Source organism: Gobio gobio, assembly GCF_949357685.1.
Source record: "Gobio gobio genome assembly, chromosome: 8".
Taxonomy (NCBI): domain Eukaryota; kingdom Metazoa; phylum Chordata; class Actinopteri; order Cypriniformes; family Gobionidae; genus Gobio; species Gobio gobio.
The window spans coordinates 38,147,227-38,161,157 of NC_137114.1; positions in this window are offsets into that span (position 1 = coordinate 38,147,227).

Here is a 13,931-nt window from a genome sequence, read left to right on the forward strand (position 1 = left end):
TTCTTCTTCTTCTTCTTCTTCTTCTTCTTCTTCTTCTTCTTCTTCTTCTTCTTCTTCTTCTTCTTCTTCTTCTTCTTCTTCTTCTTCTTCTTCTAGAAAACAGTAAATAGTATTTTGTGAAGAAATCTGTAAAGGACTCTTTGATGAACAGAATATATATATATATATATATATATATATATATATATATATATATATATATATATATATATATATATATATATATATATATATATATATATATATATATATATATATATATATATATATATATATATATATATATATATATAATATATATATATTTTTTTTTTTTTTTTTTTTATGACTTTACTGTCTTTCCTTTTCTCAAATAGGTAGGAAAACTTCAATACCCATAATGCACTGGGCATGCTGCCGTCCAAGCCAACTCCCACCAGTCTGATATATGCTTACCAGAGTCAAATACTTTGCTTTAGTAGGAAATACCTCTTAGCAAACTTTTAGTTAATGGTGTCAATTTGTATTGTTCCTGGATGCAAGAATTCAAAGGGTAAACGTGTAACTTTAAAGTTCTGAGTCACTTTTGGTTTCCAGTGAAGGATCCAGCATGCAGCCAGTGCCTAAAGGCTGCAAATAATTAAATATGTAACATAGAGAACGCCACCACGGAAAATCTGAAAAACTTTGTGTTTTAAGTCAACATAAACTGAAAGACAACAAACACAATCGGAGGCTCCAAGCAAAACTTCGTTGAGTAACGTTACAGGTAAAAAAGCTGATGCCAGTATGAATTTTACCACAAGGCTGTTTAAAGAGATAATCGAGGGCATATAGTTTTGGTTTGAACATTTTTGGGGTGAGGTGTGAACTGTTTAGCGGGGTCCGAGGGCATGAGTGAGGTTTATTTAGTTGCTTGCTTGTTTATTTATTTTTGCAAAATGGTCTTTTGTATCATGCACATGCAAAGTTGGTTAATAAAACCTTATCCGCTCGACATACTTTTATTTAAAGAACTTTACTTATGTGTTGTTATATTGAAAATGATTGTTAATATCCTGTCATTTGCCAGGTTTTTAATATCTGTCATTATTAACACGTGAACAAATTGTTTATTCATTAATTCAAGAAGGTCCTTTAAAGCTCTTGATTCTAACTTGTACTTGGCCTTATGAAAAAGTAACATAGTTCTTATTGTTTATCTATAGCATTTGTTCCAGGCTCCTCATTACAGTGCAAAGGCCAATGTTACCATTTTGCTTGGTTTTTGTTTTTAATGAAAAAATAGCGTTTGTAATGAAAAATACAAATAGCAACATACACATTTAAAACTATAGAAACTACAAAAATGCATCTGTAGTTTTCACAAAATCCCTGGAGCTGTCAAAATGAACTAAAATAATATTCACTATTTATAATAATATAACATAAATATATACACGAATATACACAAAATAAACTTTCTCAGTCCACAACACCGAGAACAAGTACACATTGTTCATTAACATATACTACAGATATTGTAACAATAGAAATCAAGCGGATTCAGAACAGATACTTTCTCATCAGAACATCTTGCAAGAAACACCTCTCCGTGTTGTAATTCCCCCCTTCCATCAGGTCATTTTAGGTCTCAGGTATGCTAAACCCCTGGAGTGGGGTAATATGTGTGCTAAATGCTGAGGCAGCCATGAGCACTAATACTCGCGATGCGTGAACTGAACTAACCCTTGGATGCTGTCCAGCTGAGAGAGTGTCAGTGAGTGTACTCAAGGCCAGGTTTAATCTGTGGTGCTGAATAACAAGGACCCTCAATCCCTCGAATGTACAAGAATCCAGCTGTACAGTGTGCAGGTTAAATACATCATGCATCTACAGATCCCCGGAGTAAATGGATAAAATGGATAAAACGCAATAGGCTTTACACGTGCATATTTGCTCTAAAGCTGTCTGACACAACTGAACTTGAGTTTGATCCACACTGATACAAGCTGAAAAGCATAAGTACACTACTGCAAATGTGTAGCCAGTATTTAGAGCTTAAGTTTTAGATGTAGGCCTAATGTTGAAATTATTGCAACGTGTAATATTTATTTTAACGCTCGTAAATGAAAGTAAAATGTACTTAATTTCATAGCAATCGATATTTTCAATTGTTACTTTTATAAATTAAATCATACACTAGTAAAAATGGATGCTTGATCATTATTTTTATTCAACTGTTCTTTCTTTCTTTTCTGTTTTTTCTGATAAAATTCTTACTTTAGTCCAGAAGGGATAAATTAAATCAGTCAGAAGTGATCGTAAAGATTTTTACATTGATTAAAAAAAAATATTTCAAATAAATGCTGTTCTTTTTAACTTTTTATTCATCAAAGAATCCTGGTAGAAAAAAACTTGCTGTTTCCACACACAAAAATATTAAGCAGCACAAAACTGTTTTCAACATTGATAATAATAAGAAATGTTTCTTGATTATCAAATCATCGTAATAGAATGATTTCTGAAGGATCGTGTGACATTAAGACTGGAGTAATGATGCCGTAAATTCAGCTTTGCCACGACAGTGTAACCCCTTAAAAAGATTAAGGTAGTTAATGGACATAAAAAATGTAGTACCTACCATTCCCTACTAGATGGCGTTTTGTCTGTGACCAGAGTAATAACAGACAAAGGAAGCAAGCAGCCATTTTATAAATGAGAGGGAATGAAGAAAAAACAAAAACAAAACAACAACAACAACAACTGATGATTCAGAGTATAACTACTTTAAAATGGTCAAATAGAGTGGAAAAAAGAGTTTTAAGTTCTTTTCCAGTGAAATCTGGGGGATCTTTCATACTTTTATTTCAAGGAACTCCGGTTGTTGTTGTTGTTGTTTTTTTGTTCCTGTTGATGCACACTTCAGTCAACCTTGGGCGATTGTATGGCGAGCCAACAGTGTATAACTGTACGCATCCACTTGTCCTTGATATACTTCTGTCGCGCCACACTACATTTTATTCCTATGGGTGAACTTGCACCCGCCTGCAAAGTAGGGATGTGATGGTGAGGAAATTTTCACCGGTTAATTGACGTGTGACAACGTCTCGGTTACAGATGTAACCCTCGTTCCCTGAGGAAGGAAACGGAGACGTAACGTTAGTGACTAACGAATGGGGGGTTTCGCTTAGAAACCTATTATTATATAGAGCTTTAAGAAAACGCCCAATGGCGTGCCAATGCCATGGGGCATGCGGAATTTGCATACGTAACTCCACCTCACCGTGTGAGTAAGTACGTGGCAATATCGCATTATGTTACCTGCTTGAGGAGCCAAGACTGAACTCCTGCGTTCCAGGTAGCACAGCTGATGTGGCAACGGGACATTACGTCTCCGTTCCCTCCTCAGGGAACGAGGGTTACATCCGTAACCGAGACGTTCCCTTTCGTTCAGTCACTACGACGTAACGTTAGTGACTAGCGAATGGGGGTCCCAATATAATCCCGCCACTCAGCTGTCTTCCAGTGCCCTGCGTAAGTGTGAGTACCCTGTCGTAAGACTAGTACGGACGAAGGACTCCCACTTATCACAGGAATACCAAGGTACACTGGGATGCATATCCCAGTGAGGGAATGCCAAGATGCCTACCCGTGGGGAGGACTTAAAAGTACACATATGACCCGCTAAGGGCTGCATATGGGAAAACCGAAGGTGGATTTTTAACCCTAGGGGTGGCGGGACATGCCAAGGGAAGAAACCCGCTCACTGCGGAGACTTACGGTGAAATACACGTGCGGGGTTCGCCGGAGGGGAACCATACACACGGGGCACCTGGCCGTACACGAGGGTCTGGGCTCGCTAGAGGGCAGACACACAGGTATCGGCGTAAGCAGTGCTGGAGGGACTCAGGGCTCTCGGGGAGCTCACCTGAGGAAATATATCGCACGTACCCAGTCCGAGGAGTGGAATGGCGAGCAAGCGAAGACACCTGAGCCTGGCCCATTACCGGCCCCTCTGGGGGGCGAGTACATAGTCGGACACTGGCTCCACTCGGAGATTGTAGAATCTGGCGAATGTGTTAGGTGTCGCCCAGCCTGCAGCTCTGCAGATGTCTGTTAGCGAGGTGCCATGCGCTAGAGCCCAAGAGGAGGCCACACTCCAAAGGCTTCAGATAGGCCTCCATTGGCATTCAGTACATTTACACTCCCAAGACCCATAAAAGGCACTTAAAACGTCGTTACAAAGTCCATCTCACCACAGTGGCTCTACAATAATTTTACGATGCGACGACAATAGTTTTTGTGCGCAAAAAAAAATCAAAATAACACCTTTATCCAACTTGTTATTGTCTTCCGTGTGTGCCTCCACGACGCATGCGCAAGAATATGACGTAGCGTCAGCGTTCGGGAATACATGAAATGCACACTTAAGCCCCATTTTGAGAACTACGCCGAGACCTAAAGCACGATCAATGTAGAATCCAACAGCTTAGACACGCGCGTCTTCCTCTGCTTGTAAACAAATCGCTTCTGGGTCATGTGTCCGAACGCCGGATCTGCATCATATTCTCGCGCATGCGTCGTGGAGGCACACACGGAAGACAATCACAAGTTGGATAAAGGTGTTATTTTGATTTTTTTTTGCGCACAAAAACTATTGTCGTCGCATCATAAAATTATTGTAGAATCACTGTGGTGAGATGGACTTTGTAACGATGTTTTAAGTGCCTTTTATGCGTCCTGGGAGTGTAAATGTACTGAATGCCAATGGAGGCCTATCTGAAGCCTTTCTCAGCCATCAGCTTTCAACTAAAATATCTTAATTTGTGTTCCGAATATGAACGGAGGTCTTACGGGTGTCGAAAGACATGAGGGTGAGTAAGTAATGACAGAATTTTCATTTTTGGGTGAACTAACCCTTTAAGTACTCCTTTTCAATTTTATTTGAGTTAAAGTACAAAATTACTTTTTAATGTATTAAAGGGACTATTACTAATAATTACTGATAATGCAAGTGTACAAACAAGTGAAAATAACAAAATATACCGTTTAGTCTAGTATCAAAGTCCCTTTTAAACAAGTCATTTCACTCGGCGGCCATCTTTGAAACGCCTCTCGGGCATGCAAGTGCAGCTCCTTTCTCTTTGAATGGGGAAACATCAAATTCATTAAATGAAATTTGAAATCACCAATGAAATCTGACAACAACTGTCTCATAAAAAAAAGGAATTTTTAAGCCTGGACAAATCTAATGCGCATGCGTAATCCTAAATGCGCTTCTCAGAACACTGCCTGTTTCTATAGAAACCGGAGCTTCTAACGACAGCTGCAGTGAATTTTCTTCATTTTAACATTGTTTAGTTTTAACCTATGCTCTACACTCAGTGTTGCCAAGTGCGGGGTTTTCCCGCGGAATTGGGCTACTTCAGCCCTGTTGCCGCGGGCTGTTTTTCATGTCTGCGGGTTGAAGCGACCCCAATTATATGATATTTAGCCCCGGGAATACAAATTTTAGCACCCTAAAAATACATATTTTATCCCCGGAGAACACCCCCCCCCCCCCCCCCCGAAACGCGATTGGGCTTGTTTTTGCCTAGTTTTGAGAAGCAGTTGGACGGATTTTGTTGTGAAAACCTGGCAACCCTGCCTACACTGTTCAGATGAGAAAATATAAATATAGACATGTCCACATTCAAGCACAGCTCGCCTTTTACAGCAGATTTAGTACACAAACAACTGACAGTTGTCAGCATTACTTACTTTACGCTTCATCAGTCTCATGTGCACTCAAGCTCAGAGAATCTCCCATTCTTGTCTCATTTTGAGTCAGACTTGTGAATTCATTGAATTGTTAACTGGAGACCTGCTCTGACCGCCTAATTTGAATCAGTGAGCTGCTGACTTGAGAACAGATGTAATCAGATTGGTCCAAATCATGAATGAATCGTTCAGTGCATTCTGCGAATCGATTTAACAGGTTAATTAAAAAGAATCAGCTTGTTCATGAATCGGACACCACTATAGTGTCTCTGAGAGGTTGTCGACATGTTTTTATGAAATGCAGTGTGGAGAAAAAAGTACAATATTATGCTTTGTAATGTAGTTTCCCAAAATAAAAATAATCAGACAGGGCTCTACACTGCAACCATTTTGGTTGTATTTGCAACTGAAAATTACTGCGAGTGACTGTGCAAAAATATTTAGGCGCACCAGTGGGAGTGACCCGATCGATTTTCATGAATAGATGTAATACAACACAGAGCAACAGTTACGTTTCGTACTGCGATCAGCTGCTTTTCATGCCTTCAGTCAGCAGAGCGAGTGCAAAAGACTTCTTCAAAGATCGTGTACAAGGTGAAACGGGGAAAGGTGAATCATGCTGAGGTTTCATTGCAGCCAAATTAACTGGAAATATTACATTTGAATTATCATAAACAAGGCTGGAAATGGTACATAACTGATCAATTGAGTACAATTATTAAAGAGCAGAATGTTGAATTGGTGGAATCTTACAAGTATTTGGGGTGTGTGATGGATAATAAGTTGAATTTCAATTCCAATGTGGAGATGATTTGTAAAAAGGGCCAGCAACGCCTGTTTTGTTTAAGGAAATTGTCTAAGTTTAATATTGACAGGTCGTTGAAGACCTTGTTTTATAAGTCTTACATTGAGTCAGTTATAACTTTCTCTTTAGTATGCTGGTATGGCGGTCTTGGTGTTAAAGCTAAGAATGCGTGGTGAAAATAGTCAATACCAGTAGTAAATTTATAGGAGCTCATCAGAGTCACCCTACTGACTTGTATAATTGTCAGGTCGTAAGGAAAGCCCAATCCATTTTAATGAATTCCTCCCATCCCCTACAGTCTTAGTTTAATGTTCTACCTTCTGGACTGTTAGAAGCAACAGGTATAAACATTTATTTATTCCTACAGCGGTTTCTTAGTTAAATTCGGGCATGGGAGGAGTTGTGGGAAGTAGGTAGACTTTTGGGCTGCTGCTGTAGTTTTTTAGGTGTTTTTAATGTTGGTAAACTGTTTTTATGTATATATGCTGGTCTTGTTGCAAAACAAATTGCCCTTTGGGGACATAAACAAATAAAGTAAAGTGAAATAACGGAGGCTTGGGACAAAAATGCCACCACAAATTAACAAAAAAAAAAACCTGTAAACGCTCTTGATTTTAATCTTTATCGTACATGATATATATTTAAAGCTGCAGTCTGTAACTTTTTTTGTGTTCAAAATTTACTAAATTATGTAATGAGTGAGTAAATCATGAACCCATTTTCCAAACCGTGTTTTTGTCTTATCCTGAATCACTACGGTACATATATAATAAGTGTTTATATTCTGACTAGTCTGGTTTGGGTCGCACCGCTGCGGAGTAGCACAGTACCTGCGTGACTCGTCATAGACATAAACAGAGAGAAGTAGCTCCTCCACAATGTTCTTCCGCATGACGCATGCCGTTCTGTTTATTCAGAGCTAGAGTGCCAAAAATTACGGTGCTTTCTGGTAACCGATGTTGATATTTTAAATCACCAAAACAAACACGGCCCTACCCCAAAAGGGTATCGCCCCTATTTTGATACACAACGCAGTCAATGGCTATCAGAATCTGCTGTGGCAGCCGGCCGAGGGTACGATGCCATCAATAAGTGAAAGCAATGTGTGTTACTATGGTAATCCAGGTCGAATGTTCAATGAAAATGTCATCCCTTACATCCCAAAAACACAAACACAGTTCTCATGAACAACTCGATAGCACGAGCATGACAGACCAACTAGCGAACATATTACAAATATGACAAGATTAGAGGGTTATAGCGATCACAAAAAGAGGAACTAGTGATGCACCGAAATAAAAATTCTGGACCGAAACTGGAAATTTTGGATGCACTTGGCCAAAAAACGAAACTGAAGCCGAAAATGGCTTCTTTTAAAGGTCCCATGGCATGAAATTTTAATTTTATTAGGTTTTTCAACATTAATATGAGTTCCCCTAGCCTGAATATTGTCCCCAAGTGGCTAGAAATGTTGATCGGTGTAAACAGAGTTGTGGCTGTCTCTATCTGCCCTTGAGAATATGACAGGCCAGACTAGCCAATCCTGAAGTCTCCTGTTTTGACGTAAAAACAGGAACGGTTACCTCCCTTTCCTCCGCCCAGAGAATCTGGCACGCCCATGCAAGCGCTATATTTGTCCTGGAGAGATCATGGCTTGTGAACGAGTGAATGCTGGCAGTTTCTCAGTTTTGTTTGTTTGGATGTACAAATGAAAACAGAAGTCTTTTTTCAGTTCCTTCTGATCTGTGATCAGTGATTTCTGATGTGTAGCTAATTATTTATTATTCGTGCACACACTGCAGCTTCTCTCTCTCCCGACAGAACGGTGTTTTCGTGTTTTCTATCTTGTGAGTCAGTGTTTTTGTACGTCCTCGTCGCGTCTATCTGTTCTAAAATGTGCATACTGTGCATACAGTCGTGAGTTTCTGCTCAATATCGGCAGAGTCACATCTTTAGAGATAAACCTCACGCTGGCCGGTTGGCCTTCAACATCACCGACCCCCAGTACTGCATCTGGCCCACAGCGGAGGCACCAAACGCGGCGCGAGATTAAGCAGAAGGGGGGTAAGCGTGAGGGCCTCCGGGCTAGCCAGTTTAGCCCCACAATAAACTGGATTACATTCTATTACTGCTGTTGTGTCTTTGTTTGCGCTGTGTACTCAATGCATGTCACTGACACTTTTCATTTGATAGGAAAATATAAAAATATTAAAAAATATTTTTACTAAAAAAAATACTAAAAATAATGCTATAATCAACACTAACTAACTCGTTCATCTCGACAGCTGTAATGGTACATTGCATGGGTTACAAAGTTGGTAGAATATTGATGAAGACGGACTCGGTGTGACTGAGACTCTTGTTTATTCAGAACTCTCGGTTCTTTTTAGTGAACTGAATCAGTTCACCAAATCGGACTGTTCAAAACGGTTCACGTCTCCAGTCAGCGCTGATCCATAATTTACTAAAGTTACTAACTTTCTGACATGAGTGACAGCCCCTCCGACTAGAAATAAACTAATAACCTGAAGTATATCCTAGTAACTACAACAGTTCACTGAACTGAGACTGACAGAACTGATGAGAAGTGAACTCAGGTCCATCCGTCTCTCTGGCAGCAGCTCGTGCCTGGTAGACCTCGTTAAACCACGCCCCCTCCGCTCTTTCAAATGCAAAGATGTCAGCCAATCACAACAGTGGGCGTTTTTACTGAAGTCTCACAGCAGACACGCCCCTTGAAACAGGGCATTCACCCACAGCAGTATTGAAAAAATGCCTTTTATTTCTACATTATGACATTTTATGATGTAAAAATCATACTAACAATATAAGTACACCTCAGGAAACATTATAAAATAATAGAAAAATGCCATGCCATGGGACCTTTAAAAGGTCCTGTTCTTCGTGATCCCATTTTTCAAACTTTAGTTAGTGTGTAATGTTGCTGTTACAGCATAAATAATACCTGTAAAATTATAAAGCTCAAAGTTCAATGCCAAGCGAGATATTTTATTTAACAGAAGTTCCCTTTCAAAGCCTATAGCGAACGGCCGGTTTGGACTACATCCCTGTACTTCCTGCTTTAATGACGTCAATTGAACAGTTTGTTGACTAACCTCCGCCCACAAGAATGCGCAAAAAAGGGGGCGTGGTCTTGTTGCTCTCCCACGTGGAGAAGAGGAAGTGTTGCGTTTGTAGAGTGTGTTTGTCGCCATGTCGTCGAGACGCTGTTATTTTCATCCCGGGTCTGATTCCGGCTCAAATTGATACGGTAATATAGACATGTTTACAATAACATTGAGTGCATGCATCTTGCCGTTATGGTAAGAGGCGTGACCTCTCCGGGCAACGTGCGCTAAGCTGCTGTCGAATCACAACACGGGAACCGCTGGCACAATCAGAACTCGTTACGCATCTCTGAAGGAGGGACTTCATAGAACAAGGAAATCCTCAAGCCGTTTTTAGGACAGTGAAAACAGCGGTATACAGATAAGTAAATTGTGTGAAAAATACTGTGTTTTTTTTACACACGAAACATGAACACATGTTATATTGCACACTGTAAACACAATCAAAGCTTCAAAAACACAGGAAAAACGGGACCTTTAAAAACGTATACTATCAAACCTGTTGTCGAGAAGTTCTTTGGCACCGCACCCCCACTTGAGATTTTTGCAGAACAAATGTTACATATTGCAACTTTGGTGTTCTCATCTGAAACATTAAAATACTTCCATACCAATGACATGCTTAATCTTTGATAGGCAGACGTGTGACGTGTGAACAGCTCGACCGTGAGTGAAACCTAAGCGCTTGCGCATGGATGGGAGGGGTGGGTGACATTAATTTTCAGTGTACGTTTTCGGCTGTTTTATTTATTTTGGCCTGAAACCGATAATGCCATTTTCGGCCGAACATTTTCGTCGGACGAAATTTCGGTGCACCCCTAAAACAAACATATATTAGGAGTTTATTTTCTTACTTTTCGGACACACTTGGGGAGCTGACGCTTGAAACAGACAGTGGTTTAACGTTATAGAATGTGGAAGTGAACGACAATACGATCGCAAATGGACAAACAAGCGAACATGACACACAAGCATATTCAAGCAAAAGCTAGCATAAATTAGTTTTGTGAAACAAAACAAAATTACTACTACTAATTACTCGCCTATCGCATATCGCCTATCCGATTGCAGGCCTTGAGTTATCTCCAGCGCTGGAAAGCTGATACTTCTTGCCTGATCGTAAGCCTTCTTTTGTTCCATAGAAATTTTCCACATGTGTTTTTTATCTGCCATCTCTCTCTTTCTGTCATCCCTCGCCTAATGTCCGTCCTGTGTTTTGAATAATGACATGCAGCGCTCTCTTCTCACCATCATTCATAGACACGCCCCTTACTGCTGATTGGCTACAAGTTTGTCCACGACCCGAGACACTTTTATAAAGCAGTTTTGAAATAACACTTACCCCACCTTTATGTCACACGAGTAGACAGACTCCTGTTGCTCCGAGTATTAGCATGGTTGCAAATGCGATACTGATATTGTACAAAAGTCCAATAAACAAGTTGATATTATGTAACAACGTTTTGGCCACAATACGGTACATTTTTGCTCTATTTTGTGAAAATAGTTTCAAACAAAGCCACACCAGAACCGCTGAGCATCTCCAAGCAAGTGATTCGCAAATTAATTCACGTTTTGAACAATTGAATGGATGACTCACTCATTAAATGGATAGTTTGCAAAGTTAACACAAAAGAAGATATTTTGAAGAATGTTTGTAACAAAGCAGAGAGAGCAACCATTGACTACCATAGTATTTCTTTCCCTACTATGGTAGTCAATGGTTGCTCTATCTGCTTTGTTACAAACATTCTTCAAAATATCTTATTTTGTGTTCAGCAGAACAAAGAAACTCATACAGGTTTGGAACAACTTGAGGGTGAGTAAATGATGAAAGAATTTACATTTTTGGGTGAACTATCCCTTTAAGACTTGCAAATATCGCCGTAATGGGAAACTTATTGAAATGAAAGTGCTCCTGAAGTTTTGACTTTGCTCCTAAATTGTTTTTCAGTTACATTTCCAGCATTCACACCTCAACGGTCAAAACATGCCCTCCCTCTAGAGGCCCTTTGGCACTTTGAAACCCTGCAACCTTCTCATCATCAGAGTTTTTTTTTTCCTGTTTTTTTTACAAGTAGGATAAATCGTGCATGTTGCTTTGCGTTGTTGATATGATCTCCCAGTTGTGCCATTTTGCTGCGGTTCCTGAACAGCGTTTCCCAGCTATCAAAGCATTCAGTTATGGCACTTAGATGGCTGAGCTTAGATAAAAGGCCTTTTTCTCAACACTGTTCTGCGACATAAGGAATGAGAAAATGTTTTAGGCAAAGACAAAAGCATCAAGTAATCATTCCTTCAGGGTATGTTTCCTCAACTGTGCCCAGTTCACAATGCACGGTTATTTATTTGAAAAGCCCATTGTCTGCTGTACTTGTCAGAAAGGGAAGATGGAGAGAAGGATTTATCCATGTACTGTCATATAATCCTCTTATAAAGGATTGCTCCTGATATATTTATTTAAATTTGCATTTACACTGTTTGCATGCCATATTCATAAATGCAAGGAATGGGTTAAGCATGGGTTAAACATGATGATACAGACCCATGTGGTTGAGTGCGCATTAGATTACTGTCTTGTTGGCTTAGTGTCAGCATCATTTGGGATGTAGCTTTACACTTTTTATAGTATTAATCCATAAATCTCAAAAACATTCTTTAGTCCTATGTAGCATCGCAACTGCCAGATGGTTTAGCCGTGGACCTGCGATGATGCAATAGTGTGGTTGCGTACACGTAAATGTTGACCTCCAAATACAAACCCTTTGATAGAATAAGAAAAATCCGAAATTGCATACTTCCCAATACTATATACTGTAGTAGGTGAAAAACAGCATGTGACAAGAGTAGTATGTCACAGTAGTAATTCACAGTACTCATATAAGAGTAGGCAAAGTCCCGGATGACCTACTACTTCCACCGAGATTGTGAAGTCTGCAAACGATGGACACTTTACTATCCCATGAGGCCACTGGAAATGATTTGTATATGGCAGTGAAGAGACACAATTGACACTGGTAGGTCACATATGGGTACATTCATACTACACACATTCATACTATAGAACATACTTCGCAAAGTAAGTACTTATTCAAAATAAGTACCTACTCAAGAGAGTATGATTTTGGATGCAGCCAAGATGGAGGAAAGACGATGGCTGCTGTAGCAAAGGGGGGAAAAAGTAATTGTCACCTAGTGTACTTTCTGATTGCCGAATTAAACCGTCTCACAGAAATGTAATTTATGCTGCTGATGAAGCCGTTCCCTATATGAAACTGCTGAAAAGAAGGAAGACATGCGTGTCTCATTGTTTTGTGTTGCTAGTGTTCTGAAGCGAGCAGCTCCAGATGTGCAGGCTTTCAGCTGTGGTGAAGTACGTCTACCACCTTGGAATATTTTATTGCTTGACCCAGTGTGATACCTCCTTACACGTGCCTGATGGCGTACGTATATAGAAAAGGCTGTTGTCATGCATTTTACGTTGCAGTGAATACAGTATTTGAAGTCTTCTTGACTACAAAAAAAAAAAAAGCTATTAAACATTTCCACTTTACTACCAAGAATAAATATATAGTTGTTCACTAAACAGATGAAGGGTAATGTTGTCATCAAACTACATTATGCAGTAAGCTGGCACAATAACATCTACCATTAAACTTATTTTTTTTAACCTATAAAAACTAAATTAATTAAAATTGTAAATTATAATGTATATAAATATCAAACCATTATTTTGGCCATCACATTTTGTAATTAATAAACTGTATAAAATGGCAACATTTAAGACAAGCTGCCCTAATCGAATATTTCTTAAAGTCTATTTGACATTTATGGTATAATGCTATCTCGGGTGTATATATATATTATATATATATATATATATATATATACATTATAATTTACAATTTTAATTAATTTAGTTTTTATAGGTTAAAAAAAATAAGTTTAATGGTAGATGTTATTGTGCCAGCTTACTGCATAATGTAGTTTGATGACAACATTACCCTTCATCTGTTTAGTGAACAACTATATATTTATTCTTGGTAGTAAAGTGGAAATGTTTAATAGCTTTTTTTTTTTTTGTAGTCAAGAAGACTTCAAATACTGTATTCACTGCAACGTAAAATGCATGACAACAGCCTTTTCTATATACGTACGCCATCAGGCACGTGTAAGGAGGTATCACACTGGGTCAAGCAATAAAATATTCCAAGGTGGTAGACGTACTTCACCACAGCTGAAAGCCTGCACATCTGGAGCTGCTCGCTTCAGAACAC